Here is a 20,899-nt window from a genome sequence, read left to right on the forward strand (position 1 = left end):
AACCCCAATAAAGTTCAGTTCTATAAAGTCTTTCCTGACATTTTCTTAGTCGCATACTTCAGCAAAAGCATGATCCACAGAGAGTTTCCAAAGCATCAGAGGGATCCCATTGTTAAAGAGGTATCCGTCAGAAGGGTACAAAAGAATTTAAGGCATTAGATATACCATGGAACACAGTGAATAGAGTCATCAAGTGGAGAAAATATGGCACCACAGTGACATTACCAATAACTGGATGTCCCTCCAATAATTTATGAAAAGACGAAAAGACTGGAGAGACTGCCAAGAAGCCTACAGCAACATTAAAAAGGTAGGAATATCTGGAATGTACTGGCTGTGTGGTACATGTGACAACATTCTCCCGTATTCTTCATTTGTCTGGGCTATGGGGTAGAGTGGCAAGACGGAAGCTTTTTTTTTTTTTGAGAAAAACATCCAAGCCTGGCTAAATTTTCCAAAAACAGGCTTGGCACAAAAACCCCACATCATCAAAAGAACACCATATCCACAGTGAAGCATGGTGGTGGCAGCATCATGCTTTGGGGCACTTTTTCTTCAGATGTAACAGGTTTGTTATTCACCTGTAAATGCATACATTTACTAGTTTAACTACTAGTGGAAATTGGCGCTGTACATCTCATACCACTATATGTACCAACCCCCTTTTTTCTTTTGCCCCCTCCCCACCTTTTTTTCCCCCCTTTAGGAATCCTCTAATTGGCAGTTGAAAGAATGGACTTTGTAGGAGTGTTAAATGCTTCTATCCAATTTAAGATCGCATTGTGACTCGACACGTACGAGTCCAAATCCTAATGCATCTACAACTTCACGCACTAATACACATCTAGGATTTGGAGTGGCACAAGCACTAAACCTACTACAGAACCCATCTGGGTCAGGTTCCACTTCCTTTTCTTCTGCCAGTCACAACACAGATTTAGCTTTCACATGTTCTTTAGCTAGCACCACACTTGATGCCCAATGCTCCTACACCTTCCCTGACTTCTACGTCATAAAGTACACTTGATCCACATTTGACAGTATTAAGGACACAACCCTAACATTTTCTCCTGCCCTTCACATAGGACTTGATGTCGTCAACTTTACCCCCTTATGTTAAACCTAAGTAGGCATTTGGATTTATGCCACAGATTTGACTAGGGCTGCAACCAACAATTTTCATAATCGATTAGTTGGCCGATTATTGTTTAGATTAATCGGTTAATAGCCTTTTAAACAAAAAAAAAAAGTGGGTCAAATTGATGGTCATTTTCAATCACAGTGACGGGAAAATTTGGAAATTGAAAATTCCTTTGACTAAGAAGTTTTCTGACAGTATGTAGTTTTCATTCAGAAATAGTTCATTTTAAAAACAGAATGTTAAAAACAAGTGAAAATTTCAAACAAAATTCGTTCAGCGAATGTACAAAGATTTTTCGTCTGAATATTCTCATCTGAAAATTGATCCGTGTGGCCAGCATAAGGCTCGGTACACCTATACAGTTTGCTTTTGATCTGCTTCTGCAGTGCGTTTTGATTTTTGCGCACGTGAATTTACTGCAATATGCATTTTTTTGGCCAAATTAAAAAACACAAATTGCTGAAAAAATGCATTACATGCTTTTCTGCAGCTTCTCTATTGAAGTGTAGTGAACAAATAAAGCACCATTTTGCGTTTAAAAGTCCCTGACCCTTTCAGATGTGAACGTGTCCTATAGGAAACCATGTAAATGAACTGTAGTGCATTTCTGCAAAAAGCACCATAAAACGCATAGATATGAACCAGGTCTAAGACATTTAGTAACATAATGGGGTTAACAAAATTAAAATGAGCCCTTTATAGTAGAAAAAAAAAAAAGCAGATAATCACTACTGTAAGGGGTTCATTATTTTACTGTAGAACTGTGAAAGTAATATTTACAGTAGCTCTGTACGATAAAGGGCTCATTCTAGGTTTTTTTAACCCCATTATGTTACTGGCCGATCAATTATGAAAATAGTAATCGATTTCATAATCGATTAGTTGACGATTAAGCGATTAGTTGTTTCAGCCCTAGATTTGACACTACGGGGGTCTCGTTCATTGTCCTGGCAGTTATCTCACAGGATCGGGGTGGGGGGACTGGAGGATACTTTAGCATGAGACTAAATGGATTGAACGCCTGAGTTTGTATAAGATTTATTACTGTTGTCTTGATTTTATTTTGGTCTAGTTTAATGTTCCTAGATTTTCCTTCTTAAGTGTACTACCTCATGGGCAACTATATAAAAAATGTGTGTCCATCCTGATTCTTGAATGTACATCTCTTGCTGTTGCTATGCCTCCTGTCACTCTCTCGCACCCCCCTTTTTTTAACCCTGTCCCCCCTCCTTTTTCTCTCTTCCTTTTGTTATAGGTGTACCCCACCTTTGATTATACAAATTTTTGGTGATATAAGCGTCATCCAATCCCTTACCGCGGTCATATGTGCCTGGTTTAGATTTATATTGAGTTTGTTACTGTACCCTGCAATTTGATTGCAGTTTGTAATTTACTTGCTGGTTTATTATAGGGCTGAAACGCTTAATCGATATTATCGATAATCAATAATGAAAATCGTTGTCAACGATTTTCATTATCGATTAGTTGGTCCGCACCATGCGATCCGCTGGAGCTGGGGCCATCTTGGTACACCCGGCAGCGGTGAGCTGCGTGCTGACGTCACCCCAGCACGGCGTTCAGCCTGTGTCAGCCCAAGTGAAGGAATTCTGGAGGAGTCACGCTGGATGCCTTGCCTGCCCTCATTCAAAACTTTTTATGCAGGTACCACTACATTACCTAATCTAACCTAATTACTATCTATTAGATAGCAGTTAATTATCTAATCCTATTTATGCCTTTCCACTTGCTTGGCACAGCCACATTGTTGATTTAAATAAAAAAGGTACAACACTATCTCCCCCCCACCCCCCCCCCAATAAAACGCAGCTTATGACAAGCATAAAAACAGTCAGCATATCACTGACGATTTGCGCCAATAGGCATCCCGGGACTCATCACTGCGGTCTGTTTGGAGGAACTTTGATCAGTGGTGAGCTTGGCGCAAATCAGTGATATGCTGACTGTTTATGCTTGTAAAAAGCTGCATTTTATTGGGGGGGGGGGGGGGGGAGATAGTGTTATACCTTTTATTTAAACAATGTGGCTGTGGGGGGCGGGGATAGTGTTATTTTTTTTTAATGATCCGAAAATTGATCCGATCCGTGACTCTGATGCGAGGAACAATCCGATCGTGAGTTTTTTGATCCGTTGCACCCCTAGTCTGCACCTTCCCCCCCCCCCTTGCCGGTCCATTAGAATCATGTGCATCTTCCCGTGTCCTACGCATGCACCACGTCAATGACCACGCAGCTACGCCTGCTTGCATTCTCCACCCAGCTGACGTCCCGCCAGCAACGCGCCTGCACTGCTTTCGGGTCCCCCTCTCCCCTCTACCCAGCAGCCTTCCAGCGCTGCCATGATTGGAGGTTGTGCTCTGCACATGCGTGCATCCATCTCCCAGCTTCGGGGTGCCCTTCGCTCTATTTGGAGGAGTTGGCCGAGTCACGTGTGGCGGCTCCGGACTGAGACTCCGCCCCACACCACCCCGGCACACCGAGGAGGAGCCGCTGTCACAATGAAGGGGTGAGAAAACCCGAGACACCGGGGGGGGGGGGGGGGACACGTACGTGTGTGTGTGTATACACATATATATACACATATACATACACTTTCAGTTTTTTTTATCTGATTAATCGAATAATCGGCCGATTAATCTATTATGAAAATAATCGTTAGTTGCAGCTCTAGTTTATTATACATTATATTATATATTTTGGAGATTACAGGCACAGCTTTTTCATCGGAGATACAAGATGGCACCCCAATGTGAATTGGACCCTGCTGACCCGGGAGACGCGCGTTACAGCCACTGATATTGGGAGTCTGAAATCCGGAGACAGTGCGGCGATTTACGTGAATCTACCACCGACATACAACACCTGATTGACATCACCTGAGATAACGAGCGCAGTTGACCCACTGTCAAACGACAGATGTGTCGATTTTCTCTGGTAAGAGTATTTCTCTCTGAAATCACTCCAGATAAGTCGCTGTTCCCAGTCCAACTGAATTGTGTGGCTGTCTGATCTTTTTACTGGGAATACCAACACTGACACTTTTCCATTATCCATGTGGACTGTTTTGTTGGGACTTATATTACAGCCACTGATATCCACCAAGATTTGTGTGTGCATATGTATGTGTATGTATGTATGTATGTGTGTAATATATATATATATATATATATATATATATATATATATATATATATATATATATATAGCAAGAGATGTACATTCAAGAATCAGGATGGACACACATTTTTTTATATAGTTGCCCATGAGGTAGTACACTTAAGAAGGAAAATCTAGGAACATTAAACTAGACCAAAATAAAATCAAGACAACAGTAATAAATCTTATACAAACTCAGGCGTTCAATCCATTTAGTCTCATGCTAAAGTATCCTCCAGTCCCCCCACCCCGATCCTGTGAGATAACTGCCAGGACAATGAACGAGACCCCCGTAGTGTCAAATCTAGGGCTGAAACAACTAATCGCTTAATCGTCAACTAATCGATTATGAAATCGATTACTATTTTCATAATTGATCGGCCAGTAACATAATGGGGTTAAAAAAAAAACCTAGAATGAGCCCTTTATCGTACAGAGCTACTGTAAATATTACTTTCACAGTTCTACAGTAAAAAAATGAACCCCTTACAGTAGTGATTATCTATATATATATATATATATATTTTATACACACACACACATACATTATATATACACACGCATACATATACACACACGCATACATATACACACACGCATACACATATTAGCGAATATTTGCATTGTGTTTTTACGCATTTTTGCACATTTTGTCACATGCATGTGTTATAGTATTAGTTTTATTATCACTTCTCAACATACAATTTTTGGAGTTATTTTTCAATTCACTCACTAGCGCTACACCACCTTTTCCCCATTTTCACTGAACTTTGTTTGGGTGTTAGCTGTTGATCCCCACTTTGGCTACAGCGCAGTATCTTCCCCTAATTTCTAGTTTATTATACGTTTTATACATTAGAATATACTACATCTAACTTATTTTATGTCTTTTTGTTCCAGAAGCCTGGCAGTGGATTTCCTCTTGGTATTGTGCTTCGGATCCCTGTGACATACTGGTATGATGGTTGTGTGTGCGGCCAGAAAGCCGCAATACAGTATTTATATAATCTGATTGTGGGGTGCATTGTGGTCGGAGCCTTTGTGGTTCCCTTCTTTCCTCCCCCTAATTGTTCTAGTCATCTTACAGGCCAACCATCCTCTGCCCCACTATCTCCCCTTTTACCATCCCCGTGTTTGATGGGTCACATCTGCTCTAAGTGGCATTTTTCCATCAGTGGTAGTTCTGGCTGTTGGCCACTAGGGGGTGTGGGTGTGCACCTTGGTGATGGCCAAGTCAGCCACACACCTGTCTGGGGTGTGTATATAGAGCAGCCCTGTCTAGCTCTACAAGAGGGAATCCTTCACAGGCAGTCAGTTGTCTTGGTGCTGTCTGTTGCTTTCAGCTGTTTACAAATTTTCTGCAGATCAAGGTGTGTATTCCCTTCATCTACTATGAGGACTATCTTAGCTACTTTGTTGCTTCTTGGACTTGTTCTTACCAATTCCTAGATTGCTACAATATCAGTTTGTTTACCTTTCAGATCCAGTCATTGGATACATGTTTTAGGCCCCTTTCACACATGCGGACAGTATGTCCATATTTCATCCATCCGTTTGCGGATAAAATACGGACATACATGCATTCCTATGGGATAGCGGGTGTCTGTAGTTGAACATCCGCAGACACCCGATATCGTCCGCCTCAGCCATTGTCCGATTCTGCAGACGGAAGAAAATACTATTTTTCTATCAGTCTGCAGAGCGGATCGGATGAACATGGACAGATGGTCCGTGTTCATCCGATCCCCCATAGAGGAGAACTGAGAGCCGACAGGGCGGTACCTGCACAGTGTGCGAGGAGCGCCCTGTTATTCGCCGGCTCAGCGGGGACAAACGGAGCAATCCCCGCTGAGCAAGCCGATCATCAAGCGGTGGATCATTACTGATCTGTCCCATGTGAAAGGGGCCTTATTGTTTTTAGATAGAAAACTGTTAGGGCCAACTACCAGGAGCCCAGCACACAGTCTGTCTCCTTGCTTTAACTAAGATACCAGATGGCTTTGATTTATTCACCTTAGTTTATTTAACAGGTGAGAGTAGCTAAGTGTCAAACGCCTCAATGTTCTTTGTATTATGAATACTAGGTACTATATATAGATATTAAACCCTTGTTATCATATGTTTGAGGTCACTGTGGTCTGTTTATGTTGGTTACTATCACATTAATACCATCTACTATCTGGCTACCTATGAGATCGCTCCTGTATGGTCTATGTGCAGAGGTAGGGCTTTTGGCCAATACTATTTGCCATCTTCCCTCGTCTGCTTTTATGCAGGAATTGGGTTTTTTCAAATCTGCTATCTTTTCTCAAATAATGGACACTTTGATGATATGGGGATATTCACCCTTGCTTTTTTTTTTTTTTTTTTTTTTACAAATATTACTTTTATCTGTTTAACGGGCACACCCCCACATTGAACCTTAAATCGCCAGTTGCATGTCACTTATGGGTATCTGCTGCATATTTACCCTTTGGGATGAATTCTGCTAAAAAATGTGGAACACTACCAATGTACTTTGTTAGATTACGCATTTTTTTGTATATGCTTATATGTCACTCCCGTCTTTTGTAGAACAGCTATTAAGCTCCCGATGAAGCATTCATATGCAAAAGATGTAGAGCAAGCGTGTTACTACATACCATACACTGTTGCAGGACTATGATGTTTGGCATTTTTTGCTGTTTTAGAGAGTAAAAGCAACAGTTTTGCATGTATTGACTCTGCAAAATAAAGTTTTAATGAAAATTCCCTTTTGTATCTTGTGTTTAATAAACTGTTATTTTTATAATCGGTGCCTATAAAGTCCATTTTTTTCTCCTTGTGCTTTTTGATCTAAAAATGTTATTCAACTGAGTTGTACAATTTACAGGTCACAAAGAAATTAAAAAAAAAAAAAAAAAAAAAAAAAAGCTAAGAACAACTAATAGCGCAACACCATGACAGGCACAAATTTGGATAATTTTCTCAGGTTCCAGATGACTGAAAACATTTCTCCCATAAACACCTAGTTCAGATGTAGAAAACAGGAGCTTTGCCCCCGATCCCCTGCTCAGACACACAACACCCCGCTACCCCACCACCACATGTAGCCCTATACTCCCTATATACTTCATTCTTTACTCATCCAACATGCCCTTACATCTTTCCCCTTCTCCCAATTCATGTGCTAGGACCAGCGGCGGACTGACAACTCATGGGGCCCCCAGACAATCAAATTATGGGGCCACACAGAATACACAAACACACCCACACACAGTATACACAGACATGTTTCTATTGGCTGAGAAGGTACTGGAGAGGTGGGGCAGCCCTGATGGGGCACCCTGGTGGCATGGGGCCCTCGGGCAGTGCCCGAGTGGCCCAATGGTCAGTCCGCCCCTGGCCCCTGTCTAATAGTTTTAGACCCAAAAAAGGAGATATACTCCTGTGCTTCCTCAGATCTACTCCAATACCACAGTGATCAGAAACCTCTAAGAATGTACACATTACTGTAACTTCACTTTTTATTTCAAGGAGACTCACCAATACACAATATTTTAGAACATATCTATACAACAACAAAAAAAAAACACATACCTGCAGCAATCTGTGTGCAGGGTCCTCTTCATCTTCTGGTGTATCCAAATCCTCTTCAGAAATGGTGTCCCATTTACCTTGATGAGCTACCAGCTGATGAACTAGTTCATATTGCTCAGGCAGTGCCAAACTTACCAAAGTCTGTTTGCCATGTCTAAAACTAATGCGCCTTCGCTTACAGGTGTCTGGGTCACAACATGTTCCAACTGGCAGAAGAGGATCACCCAAAAGAGCATTAACCACCTTGCCTCGGGCACTGCAGTTATGTCCCAGAAGAAAGATACAGGGCCTGCAGCGTACAGTCAGTTTCAAGTAATCTTCCTCTTGTCTCTGAAAAGTGATGCTATGCAGCTGGCCTGAAAAGAAAAAAAAAAAAAAAACAGCAAGGATGTAATACACAAGTCCAACCAAGTAGTACTAAACATTTTTTAAGTGTTGCTGAAGTAGCTTTAGGAAAAGGCATTCTCCTAAAACCCAATAAGATCAAAAAATGGTACTAAAATGAAAAGAAATTGGACATTTATAGAAATGAAGCTTTTTTAAATCAGGAGTAATTTAGATCAAGGTGGTAAACTGGTGTAACTTTAGCCATACACAATATATATATACGGTAAACATGTTAAAGAGACTTATTCTTTAAAGAATTAAAAGGGGTTGTAAAGCTTTGTTTATTTTCTAAATAGGTTCCTTTAACCACTTCAGCCTGGGACCAATAGTCAGCCTAAACACCAGAGGTCTTTTTAAAATTTCGCACTGCACTGCTTTAACTGGTAATTACGCGGTCATGCAATGTTGTACCCAAACTAAATTTGCGTCCTTTTCTTCCCACAAATAGAGCTTTCTTTTGATGGCATTTCATTGTCTCTGCGATTTTTTTTTTTTTGCGATATAAATGGAAAAAGACCGAAAATTGAGAAAAAAAAATATATTTTCTACTTTTTGTTATAAGAAAAATCGAACTAAATGTTAGTCATACATTTAGGGCAAAATTTATTCAGCCACATGTCTTTAGTAAAAAAAAAAAAGACAATAAGCGTAGATTTATTGGTTTGCACAAAAGTTATAGCGTCTACAAACTAGAGTACATTTTCTGGAATTTACACAGCTTTTAATTTACGACTGCCCATCTCACTTCTTGAGGTGCATAAATGGCAGTACAACCCCCCCCCCCCCCCTTCCCCCCACTCCTCACTACCTATCACAGTTTCGAAGGCCATAAAATGCCAATAGCACAAACCCCCCCAAATGACCCCATTTTGGAAAGTAGATACCCCAAGCTATTTACTGAGAGGCATGCTGAGTCCATGAAATATTTTATATTTTGCCACAAGTTGCAGGAATATTAAAAAAAAACTTTTTTTTTTTTGCACAAAGTTGTCACTAAATGATATATTGTTCACACATGCTATGGGCATAAGTGAAATTACACAAAATTAATTCTGATGCTTCTCCCGAGTACGGGGATACCACATGTGGGGGACTTTTTGGGAGCCTAGCCACGTACGGGACCCCGAAAACCAAGCACTGCCTTCCGGATTTAAATGTAAAACGCTATCAAAAAAACTGTTAGCGATCGCAGGGATCAGGCCTGACTCTGCAATCGCTGCAGTTATGTGTTTAGTGTTTTGTAAGTGACAGTGATCGATCGATACTGCACTTGGGTGGGCTGGGCGGAGGGGCAAAACGCAGGTGCTAGCAGGTATCTGGGCTGATCCTGCTAATGCGTTTTTTTTGGAATCCTAAACTGCTGGGGACGCCAATATAGATCTGATTAGATCAGATATTGATCTGTTCAGATTCTATACCACTACGGGAGGTGTATGCTTTGCACGTGGGTGTTAGCGGTACTGTCACTAACCTAGCGCTGCCTGGGGCGACGCAGACCCTGACCCTAAAACCTAATTGATATCACCCGCCGGGTGATCAGGGGGTTAAACCTTTATTGGGTAATAAATGGTGGGTGCCCTGGGTGCCCTGATGCTATAAAAAGAAAACTAACCAGAGTCACCCGTAACACTTACACAGTGATCACTGGTGAAAGGGTTAACTAGGGGCAATCAGGGGGTTCAAATTTTTATTAGGTAGTATATGGGGGTCCCTGGCGCTATATAAAAACCTGACGGGGAACCTAAATAACTGGCTAACTAGCATCACCAGTGACACTTATACGGTGATTGCTGGTGAAAGGGTTAACTAGGGGCAATCGCAACAATCGCATACGGGAAAGGTAAAAACACTTAATTTCAAGAGAGCAAATTTTCCAAGGATGAGGGCTGCTCTCCAGGACTTAGACTGGGAGAGAATATTGGCATCAATTGGGCACAGAACAGAAATGGGAATTCTTCAAAAAGACGGTTTATGATCTCACGGCAAAGTATATTCCCATGGGCAATAAGTTTAAACGGCTAAAAATAAAACCGATGTGGCTCACGGCCAAAGTTAAAGCTATAAGCTATAAAAAAAGCTTTTAAAAATATAAAAATTAAGGAACGCTAGTGTCATTTAACCACTTAAGGTCCGCCACATGCAGATATTCAACGGCAGAATGGCATGTACGGGCACAAGCACGTACCCGTACGTGCCTGCCTTCAGCGGGTGGGGGGTCCGATCGGACCCCCTCCCGCTGGCTGCGGTGGTCCGTTTTGCTTCAGGAGCGATCCGGGATGAGGGGATGGCCATTGGTTTCTGGCCATCCCCTCTCGATTGCTCCTGGCGAATGAGAAGCTTCCTCTGCCTGTGTAGTGTAAACCCCCCCGATCGCCCCCCCCCCCTTCCCAGTCAGTGTCACTGATTGCAGTGATCCTTTATTTACTGAACACTGCATTTAGTGTCTTTTGTGACAGTAAAGTGACAGGGCAGTTGGTTAGGTCCAGGGTAGCCCCCTACCCCCCCATAAAGGTTTAACCCCCTGATTGCCCCTAGAGTTAACCCTTTCACCCCCTTTTGCCAGTGTCACTAAGCAATCGTTTTTCTGATCGCTGCATTAGTGTCACTGGTGCCGCTAGGTAGCCATTTATTTTTTTAGGTTCACCGCCAGGTTTTTATAGCGTTAAGTACCCCCATATACTACCCAATAAAGGTTTTAACCCCCTGATTGCCCCTAGAGTTAACCCTTTCACCATTGATCACTGTATAAGTGTTACGGGTGTTTTCATGTTTAGGGTCCACTCCCATGGACCTGTACAGCACTCTGCAGGAATGCCTTAGCGCTGTGGTGTCCAGAATTCCACTTCGTAGGGTCCAGCGCCCAGAGGCCGCATTACAGGCAAAACCTTGCAGGGCCCAGAGGCCGCATTACAGGCAAAACCTTGCAGGATCTTGAGTCTTTGCGAGGCTCGGGTACCATTTATCTAACACTTATAAACCCTGTGTCAAATGGATCCGATCGGTCAATCCCTTGATTTAAAACAGTTTGTGGGACTAGACACCTGGAGATCAGAGAGCTCCAGAGCTCAAAAAGGAAGGTGGTTAGAACCCAGTCACAGTGCCTTGCAAACGTATTCACCCCCTTGGCTTTTTACCCATTTCGTTACATTAAAAAAAAAAAAACATTGAACTAAAGGCTGTAATCTGAATTATATGCAATGAATCAGAACACAATAGTCTAAGTCGAAGTAAAATTAGAAAAATATATACATAAAACTATTTTTCAGAAATAAAAAAAAATTGGCATGTGCATATGTATTTACCCCCTTTGTTATGAAGCCCATAAAAATCTCTAGTGCAACCAATTACCTTCAGAAGTCACAATTATTGAAATAATGCCCACCTTTGTGCAATCCAAGTGTCACATGATCTGTCATTACTTACACACCCCTTTTTGAAAGGCCCCAGAGGCTGCAACACTCAAGCAAGAGGCACCACTATGCAAACACTGCCATGAAGACTAAGGAACTCTCCAAACAAGGGTCAAGGTTGTTGAGAAGTACAAGTCAGGGTCAGGTTATTAAAAAATATATATATATATATACACACACCAGTTACACTTACCGGTTAGGGCTTTTCTAGGAAATCTTCCAGGACGGCACACCTGAGATGACGAGTCCCACCTGACAGGAAACACAAACCACAAGGTTTAAAAAGGCCCCTCCCTTCCCTCTGTCTTCAGTTATGACAAAGTATAAGCCCACGCCGGTACCAGAGGGTACATTCTGTGATAAAAAAAAAACACCAATTAGGGGTAGGGAAGCAGGCCTGCTGTCTTGGAAGATTTCCTAGAAAATTCTGTTAGCGGTAAGTGTAACTGGTAATTTTCTACAGTCATCCTCCAGGACAGCACACCTGAGACAAAGTTCAGGCCTACCTTAGGGTGGGACCACCACCTGTAGGACCTTCCTGCCTAACGCCAAGTCCTGAGGGGACAACAGCTCCACTCTATAGTGCCTCAGGAAGGTATTTTGGCTCGTTCAAGATGCTGCTCTGCAGAATTGATCAATTGAAGCGCCTGCCCTCTCTGCCCAGGTGGTCAGAGATCTAGTTGAGTGGTCTTTTAGATGAGTTGGTTGGGTTTCCCATATGCTCATAGGCTACAGTGATAGTCTGCTTAATCCACCTGGCTATCGTTGGCTTGGAGGCCTGGAGAATGGGTGGCAACTTCCTCTAACACTGCCGTTGCCATGGAAACCTGACCTGAACCTTATTACACTGCTTGTGCAGCATTGAGCATGTGCAAGATCTGCAAGGCTGAAATCCAGGAAGAAATACAGTCTGGCTTCAGATGCCCACACTTAAGATGGCTACAGTCTGCTGCTAGTTTATAAACTTTCAAAATGCTGTAATAACCTAAGAAAACGGACCTTAGTTTACAGACCAACTTTACTGAATACATTAAGCTTGTGTATTATAGGGGCATTTTTATTTAAAAAGTGTAATTTTGGCCTGAGCACCACTTTAACCACTTGCTTACTGGGCACTTAAACCCCCCTCCTGCCCAGACCAATTTTCAGCTTTCAGCGCTGATGCACTTTGAATGACAATTGCGCGGTCATACAACACAGTACCCAAATGAAATTGTTATCATTTTTTTCCCACAAATAGAGATTTCTTTTGGTGGTATTTAATTACAGCTGGGAGTTTTATTTTTTGCTAAACAAACAAAAAAAGATGCAAAAAAAAAATCCTGTTTAATAGTTTGTTATAAAATTTTGCAAACAGGTCATTTTTCTCCTTCATTGAAGTGCACTGATGAGGCGGCACTGGTGGGCACTGATAGGCTGCACTGGTGGGCACTGATAGGCTGCACTGGTGGGCACTGATAGGCTGCACTGGTGGGCACTGATAGGCATAGTTAATGCGACACTAATAGGCACAGATAAAGTGGCACCGATAGGCACAGATAAAGTGGCACCGATAGGCACAGATAAGGCAGTACTGATGGGCACAGATAAGGCGGCACTGATGGGCAAAGATGGGCACAGATAAGATGGCACGGATGGGTGGCACTAATAGGTACCACTGATAGATGGGACTGATGGGCACTGATAGGTGGCTCTGATAGGTGGCACTGCTTGGCACTGATGGGCGGCACTGATGGGCACTGGTAGATGACACTGATGGGCATGGATATGTGGCACTGGGGTACAGCACCGTTGTTGAGGCAGATTGTGGGCACTGATGGGTGGCACTGTGGGCACTGATGTGTGGCACTGTGGGCACTGCTGGGTGGCACTATGGGCACTGCTGGGTGGCACTATGGGCACTGCTGGGTGGCACTGATGGAGGGCCCCTTTTTTTATTACAGAGGTGGCACTGGCAGGGGGCAGGTGGGTACTGGTAAGCTGGCCGTGATCGGGACATCAGTGATCGGCTCTTTTTTTTTCTCCTCGCGCTGTCGGCGCGAGGAGGAAAAATAGCCGATTACCGGCTACGTTGTATCACATGATCAGCTGTCATTGGCTGACAGCTGATCACGTGGTAAGGGGTCGGGATCTACCCCTTGCTCGGATCCGTGATCAGGCGAGTCTTGTAGACTCACCGATCACAGAGCGCGCCGCGTGCGCCCCTCAGGCTGCTCATGCACGGGACAACGTCAATATACGTCGTCCCAGCAAAGGAGGTCCTCGCTGTAGCCGTCATTTGGCTATAGCGTGGGTCTCTACTGGTTAAACTGAGCCGCAGATCTAAACCATTCTGCAGAAACTCCAAAACTACTGAGGTGGACGGAGTGGTGGGGTCCCACTGCTTACTTTCTGCAAATGTTTTAAATGTATTCCATATTTTAGAATAGATAAAGTTCGTGGAAGGTTTCCTAGCCTTTAGGAGAGTAGAAATCACCCCCACTGAGAATCCTAATGACTGGATATTCTGCCGCTCAAGATCCAAAGATGTAGATTCAGTTTGTGAGGAGCTGGGTGCACCAATTTCCCCTGTGAGAGAAGCTGCGGGAACACTGGGATCTTGAACGGCGGGGCATACGCTGAGGTTCACTGCCCAAGGGAACCACGGCCTCTTCGGCCAGTACGGCAGAATAGCTATCACTCTGACTGGCTCCATCGATAATCTGATTAAAAACTTTGCGATCAAGGGTCTGGGGGAAAACGCATATGTGGTCTCGCATCGCCACGGATTTGAGAGGGCATCTACTGCTTCTGCACGGGGATGAGGCAGACGGGATGGAAATCTCGGCAGCTTCGCATTCATTGGAGAAGCAAAGAGATCTATTTCTGGTGGCTTCTGCAGACTCATGATCCAACTGAAGTCTGATGGGTGCACTGCCCACTCGTTGCTGTCTAGAAAACAACGTGATAGGTGATCCGCCTGCTGATTCAAACGGCCCGGAAGGTAAACTGCCTTTAAATCCAACAAATTTCTTTCCGCCCATAACATAATAGGCTCTACTTCCTTTAATAATGTGATGCTGTGTGTTCACCCCTGCCTAGGGTTGCCACCTTTTCTTCAAGTCAAACCCGAACAGTTTTGTGGCGCACAGAAATTTATTTTTTATAGTATAAGCTATACATATATTTTGCTACTAAATAACATTTCTAATCATATGTATATAAGTTAATAACAAAAGTCCTCTTTTACATCAGAGTCCACAGAGTTCCCCTTTTACCTCTGAACTCTGGGGACTCTGACATAAGGGATGCTCTGTGAACCCTGATTTATGGGGGAACACTGAGTACTCTGATGTACAGAGAGGACTCTGCTGTAAGGGGAAACACTGGTGTAAAGGGTAACTCTGATGTAAGGGGTGCTCTGAGAACCCTGATTTGACTTAGTGTACTCTCTCTGAGGAAGGAGAGGGAAGGGGGGAGACTTCATTCAGACACAGGGATAGATGGTGAGCTCACTCACCCCTTGGCAGTCTGCACCTCTCATTCAGATGGATCTGAGGCTGCTGGACTTCAAACTTCTAGCCTCAACTTTCCTTTTCTGAGGCACAGCGCCGGGGATTGGAGTGTGGGCAGACACAGAGGGGTAGGGATGGGGGGGAAGAGGTGCAGATCAAGCCCTCTCTCTTCTCCCGTCTGTATGTGTTGGTGGGGGGTGGAGGGTATGGTTTGTTAGTGGTGGCTTTGGGCAGTGTGAAAGATAGTGTAACAGACACTCTCAGCAGTGAAAACTGCAGCCAGAAACCCTGCTGGGAAACCATAGTCCAGTCTAAATGATGTGTCCGGGTTTCAGACAGTCTGAAACCTGGACGCATGATTCCAAACCCGAACATGTCCTATGGTGACAACCATACTGATTAGTAGTTTTTGCCCTAGGACAGGGAAAGTGTATTAGGACTACATGACACCTCCCTCTTCTCCAAAACAGTTTTTTTTGTGTGTTTGTGTTTTTTTTCTCTAGTCTAAGAACATGGTGTACAGTGCTTACTGATATCAGTATAGCATGAAGACAGAGTACTGAAAGTTATGTGCTCACAGGATTTGCACTCAGGATTTCTGGCTGGATGAAGTTTTTCAATTTTTTATATCTGCTGGGGGGAAAAACTAACTTCCAATGGTACATTTGAGCAAATGGAGAAATAATTGTTGGAGTTTTCACTTGTAACTTTATTGCTAGATACACGTTGAGCATGAAGGCATGCTTTGCTTTCTTCTGTATGTAAAAGAGGAAGTTGAGATGTGATTTGGGGAATTGGTCAGTGATTGTTTAAAGTGATTTCAAAGTGGTGTGTGTTTTTTTTTTTTTATGAATCAGAATTGCCTGCTGTGCAATGGTTTTGCAGAGAGTAGCCCCTTCACTTCTGGGGTCCCCTGCTGGTTCCTCCTCCTGTCCATGAGTGCCCCCATAGCAAGCTGCTTACTATGTGGGCACTCATGGACCCGATTCTGAGCTGGGATGTGTCATTAATAGACGCACAGCATGGCTCATCCCTGCTCCCTCACAGAATTTGACAGCATTAGGAGCCAGTGGTTGTCTCTGAGCTTGAGTGGAGGAGAACCAACATTGCTGCTCCTGGGCGTAAGGCTGGATTGTGATCGGGTTCTGGTAACTATATTTAGAGGGGTGGGGGGAAGCCAACCAGTTGTGTTTTTTTTTTCTCTTAACCAGTTCCCGACCGGCGTACGCCAATGTACGTCGTCAGAATGTCCAATTTTTAATGCCGCCCTGCCATCGCGAGCGCGCCGATGGTGTGCTCTAGCGTGTCGGTCGGGACCCCCGTGAGTCTGGTCGCGGGTCCCGCGGACATACCCGCGATCATCTCACGGGGCGGCTGAACGGAGAAATGCCGTTGTAAACAGCATTTTCCCGTTCTGCCTAGCAACTAGTGATGCTGATCTCTGCGCCATGTGATTGGAGCAGAGATCAGTGTTCACTAAATGAAAGCCCAGCCCCCCAGTTAGTAACACACCCCTAGGAACACTTAACCCCTTCACTGCCAGTGTCATTTACACAGGAATCGCTGCATTTATATAGCAGTGATTGCTGTATAAATGACAATGGTCCCAAAATGTGTCAAAAATGTCCGATGTATCTGCCATAATGTCACAATAAAAATCACTGATCGCCACCATTACTAGTAAAAAATTAATTTATAAAAATGCCATAACTATCTCCTATTTTATAAACGCTATAACTTTTGCGCAAACCAATCAATAATCGCTTATTGCGATATTTTTGGTAAAAAAAAAAAAAAAAAAATGTAGAAGAATACGTATCGGCCTAAACTGAGGGAAAAATATTTTTTTATATACTTTTGGGGGATATTTATTATAACAAAGTAAAAAATAGAGCTACAATTTTGGAAAAAACTCATTATTTTTGTTTATAGCGCAAAAAATAAAAACCACAGCGGTGATCAAATGCCACCAAAAGAAAGCTCTATTTTTTGGGAAAAAAATGACAATTTTGTTTGGGAGCCACGTCGCACGACCACGCAATTTCAGTTAAAGCGAAGCAGTGCAGAATCGCAAAAAGTGGTCTGGTCTTTTACCAGCAAAATGGTCCAGGGCTGAAGTGGTTAACCTTCATGCAGAGCATGCATTAGGATGAAAAACCTTCAGACTTTACAACCTCTTTAAGGCTGGGTTCACACTGCAGCGATGCGGGATCCGCCACGAATCCGCGGCGGGTTCCCGCATCGCATGCCTCCTGGCGGCAGTTCACACTGCCCTATGCGAACTGCTGGGAGTGTCAGTGAAATGTTAATGACACCCCCAGATCAGTTCGCAAATCGCAGTGCGATCTGCAAACTCGGACAGGAATCGGATCGCATGGTGTGAACACCCATGCGATCCGATTCTGTTGCGGACCAAAAAAAGGGTCCTGTGTGAGTTTGGGGCGGGTGCAATGCGAATTTCAAACTGATCTCTTCAAACTCAGTCAATGCCCTTATTTCTACATATACGTTTGATTTAGATCTAATAAAGGCTTCTAATTGCCTCATTCTGAAGGAATCTAACTCTGATGTTTCTTTTTCAATATCTTTTTTTGTCATTAGCCAATTTCCTACCGAGAAATGACAAATTCTGCTCATGCCTTTATCTCGTATTTAGAATTTTGGATCCGTTATTCCTGGTTGAAATGCCGGGGGTACCTAGGATGGGAAGGAGCGGACTGGGATTTCTTGAGATAGATGTTTTCCTAAATAATCTTTTAGTTCGTAATGTCTCACCTAATATTAGATGTTTTCTCACTCCTGCTGGCACTTCTGTATCTGGGATCCACACTAATCCTTCCAATGGGATATCTATCACTGCTTGTTCTGTCTGTATCCACGGTTTTTCATTTTTGAGCCTACACCATTCCACTACTCTAGCTAAATGTGAAGCTTCCTGATTTTATTGGATCTGGGAGTCCTATCCCTCCATTTCCTTTAGGGAGTACTAGGATATCTTGATGTACTCATGCTGGTTTCCCAGCCCAGATGAACTTAATAAATCTTGATCTAAGATTCTTAAAGCTTGGGGGGGGGGATCTTAATCGGTATAGTTTGTATTAAATATAGAAGTCTTGGCATCACATTCATCTTAATAATATTGGTTCTCCTAAACCACGTAAAAATCTTTGTCCCATTTTTGAAGATCATTTTTGATCTGTCTTACCAGTGGGATATAGTTAAGTTCAAACAGTTCATTTAGATTTTTTTACATTTTTGTTCCTAGATAACTTGTATATGAATTCGTCCATCTAAAATCAAATTGTGTGGATATCGCTTGTAGATGAGACAAGTCTATTTCTACCCCCATTGCTTAGGATTTTCCATAATTTATTCTAAAGATAGATATTTTCCCATATTCTCATAGCTCCATTAATAAAGATGTGAGAGATGTAATTGGGGCAGTTACAAAAAAGATCAAATCTGCATAGGCTGCCAACTTCTGATCTTCATTTTTTATTTTTACCCCTTTGATATTCACATTGGCACGTATTTTCCTTAAAAAGGTTCTATTGTCAAAATTAATATCAGGGGTGAGAGGGGACATCCCTGGCGTGTTCCATTTAAGATAGAGAATGGCTCAGATAATCTATCATTCACTTTCACCCTAGCACTTGGTTTTGAGTATAAGTTAAGGATCCATCTCAGCATCCCCTCCCCCGGGCCTATATGCTGTAGTACCACTTTTAAAAATGTCCAATCTACCCGATCAAACGCTTTTTCTGCATCCGCAGATACCATCACCATTGACTTGTACAGTTTTTGTACCAGGTAGATTGTGTTCACCACTCGTGTATTTTCTCTTCCTTCTTTCCCTGGGATTAACTCTACTTGATCTGGGTGTATTAATTCCGGAATCAAATTTATCAATCTCATAGCTAGTATCTTTGTGAACAATTTAAGGTCCACGTTCAGCAGCGAAATAGGTCGGTAGCTGGGACACAAGAGGGATCCTTTCCTTTTGGTATTACTGTTATGTGCCAGTAACATTTCTGTTGGAATTTGCTTCCCTTCACGTATTGAATTGTAGGCCTCCAGAAATCTCGGAGCCAATTTCTCTGCAAACTTTCTGTAATATGACAAAGTAAATCCATCTGGACCTGGTGCCTTGCCTAATTTCAATATTTTTAATGCTTTTACAAATTCCTCGAGTCATTGGTATGTCAATTTCTCTGGCCATTTACTCTTATTTTTGGCATTTCTGTCCTTTCAATATATTCTCTAGCTATTTCTCCTTTTTTTAACTCCTCTGTAGTGATGGACGAACTTCCGACGGGACGTTTCGCGAACGCGAAATGCGAACGGACCCAAACGTTCGCGAAACCGACCGTTCGCCGCGGGCCCCATTGACTTCAATGGGAGGCGAACTTTGCAAACCTTCATGTCGAATTTGCGGCCACGTGGTAATTATTAGGGGGTAAAACGTAGTCCCACCATCTGGACAATGACATAATACATGTATGAGGTGAATTTGGGATCGATAACTACAAGCATTTTTATTTTATTTGGGAAATTGTTCTAACAATTCAGGACTATGGAGCTAATGAAGGCAATGGAGGAGAGGGAAGGTCAGGGACCAGGGTAGGCAAAGAAGAGGGTGCAGGAGATGATCACCAGCAGCGTGACATACCGGAATGACACATGCACCGTGATAGAGGCATCTGACAGCAGCACCGTAATACAGAGCACTGACAGCAGCACCGTGACATACAGCGCTGACAGCAGCACCGTGACATACAGCGCTGACAGCAGCACCGTGACATACAGCGCTGACAGCAGCACCGTGACATACAGCGCTGACAGCAGCACCGTGACATACAGCGCTGACAGCAGCACCGTGACATACAGCGCTGACAGCAGCACCGTGACATACAGCGCTGACAGCAGCACCGTGACATACAGCGCTGACAGCAGCACCGTGACATACAGCGCTGACAGCAGCACCGTGACATACAGCGCTGACAGCAGCACCGTGACATACAGCGCTGACAGCAGCACCGTGACATACAGCACTGACAGCAGCACCGTAAGCAGCCCCAGGAGGAAGTCAGCACAGCACAGGGATGGTGTGATCCCCTCATAATAAGAACCCCCAGGAGGAAGTCAGCACAGCACAGGGATAGTGTGATCCCTTCATAATAAGAACCCCCAGGAGGAAGTCAGCACAGCACAGGGATATCATAAGCAGCCCCAGTAGAAATATGACACCGCTCAACCTCTTCAAAGAGGAGGGTAGGGGCATATAGTACGGTGTGCTTTTTTGGGTCAAGGAAGTGAGCCAAATGAATTAAGAAGGTCTGTGTGCTTGATTAAAAAAATAGTTTATAGACATATACATGGTCTACTGGTCACATGTGTTGAATTCCTCCGAGATCCATGCCTCATTCATTTTTAGAAATGTGAGGTAGTTAACACTGTGGTGAGCTAGGCGAGTACGCTTATCGGTCACAATCCCCCCTGCTGCGCTGAACGTCCTTTCGGACAGGACACTGGATGAGGGGCAAGCCAACAGTTCGATTGCAAATTGGGCAAGCTCTGGCCAGAGGTCAAGCCTGCCCACCCAGTAGTCTAGGGGTTCATCACTCCTCAGAGCGTCCACATCGGCCGTTAACCCAATGTAGTCGGACACCTGACGGTCTAGGCGTTCCCTGATGCTGGATCCGGATGACACCTGTC

The 20,899-nt window shown here is 43.5% G+C and overlaps 2 long non-coding RNA genes across 2 annotated transcripts in view; one reads left to right on the forward strand and one right to left on the reverse strand.

Annotated features, from left to right (window-relative positions):
• Window positions 1-9,062, reverse strand: part of LOC143958288 (uncharacterized) — a 78,989-nt gene extending 69,927 nt beyond the window's left edge. The window contains exon 1 of the long non-coding RNA XR_013270122.1: window positions 7,894-9,062. This is a non-coding gene — a long non-coding RNA (uncharacterized LOC143958288). The remainder of the gene's footprint in view (window positions 1-7,893) is intronic.
• Window positions 1-20,899, forward strand: part of LOC143958289 (uncharacterized) — a 198,424-nt gene that overhangs the window by 16,495 nt on the left and 161,030 nt on the right. The gene's annotated exons all lie outside the window — the stretch shown is intronic.

The sequence above is a fragment of the Lithobates pipiens genome, unplaced genomic scaffold (genome assembly GCF_037356315.1).
Source record: "Lithobates pipiens isolate NorthernLeopardFrog02 unplaced genomic scaffold, aLitPip1_a1.2 Scaffold_61, whole genome shotgun sequence".
Classification (NCBI taxonomy): domain Eukaryota; kingdom Metazoa; phylum Chordata; class Amphibia; order Anura; family Ranidae; genus Lithobates; species Lithobates pipiens.